Consider the following 1,292-nt stretch of genomic DNA (forward strand, 5'->3'; position numbering starts at 1 on the left):
ATAGAATAGAATGGAATGGATTAGAATGGAATGGAATAGAATGGAATAGAATGGAAGAGAATAGAATGGAATGGATTGGAATGGAATGGAATAGAATAGAATGGAATAGAATAGAATGGAATAGAATAGAGTAGAATAGAATGGAATCGAATATAATGGAATGGAATAGAATAGACAGGAATGGAATAGAATAGAATGGAATAGAATTGAATGGAATGGAATAGAATGGAATGGAATGGAATGGAATAGAATGGAAGAGAATAGAATGGAATGGATTAGAATGGAATGGAATAGAATAGAATGGAATAGAATAGAATGGAATAGAATAGAATAGAATGGAATGGAAGAGAATAGAATGGAATAGAATGGAATAGAATGGAATGGAATAGAATGGAATAGAATAGAATAGAATGGAATGGAATAGAATGAATTGGAATAGAATAGAATGGAATGGAATAGAATGGAATAAAATGGAATAGAATAGAATAGAATGGAATAGAATGGAATGGAATAGAATAGAATATAATAGAATAGAATGGAATAGACTAGAATGGAAGAGAATAGAATAGACTAGAATGGAATAGAATAGAATGGAATAGAATAGAATGGAATGGAACAGAATAGAATGGAATGGATTAGAATGGAATGGAATAGAATGGAATGGAATAGAATGGAATAGAATAGAATTGAAGAGAATAGAATAGAATAGAATACAATAGAATGGAATGGAATAGAATGGAAAATGATAGAATGGAAGAGAATAGAATGGAATAAAATGGAATAGAATAGAATAGAATGGAATGGAAGAGATTGGAATAGAATAGTATGGAATAGAATAGAATGGAATAGAATGGAATGGAATGGAATAGAATAGAATAGAATAGAATAGAATGGAATAGAATAGAATAGAATGGAATAGAATAGAATGGAATGGAACAGAAAGGAATTGAATACAATAGAATGGAATAGAATAGAATAGAATGGAATGGAATAGAATATAATGGAATAGAATGGAATGGAATAGAATAGAATGGAATGGAATAGAATGGAATGGAATAGAATGGAATGGCATGGAATAGAATAGAATGCATCGGAATAGAATGGAATGGAATAGAGTGGAATAGAATGGAATAGAGTAGAATGGAATAGATTAGAATGTATTAGAATAGAATGGAATGGAATAGAATGGAATGGAATAGAATGGAATGTAATAGAATGGAATGGAATAGAATGGAATGGAATAGAACGGAATAGAATAGAGTAGAATGGAATAGAATAGAATGGAATAGAAT

Source organism: Rhincodon typus, unplaced genomic scaffold (assembly GCF_021869965.1).
Source record: "Rhincodon typus isolate 14 unplaced genomic scaffold, sRhiTyp1.1 hic_rhity00008560, whole genome shotgun sequence".
NCBI lineage: Eukaryota > Metazoa > Chordata > Chondrichthyes > Orectolobiformes > Rhincodontidae > Rhincodon > Rhincodon typus.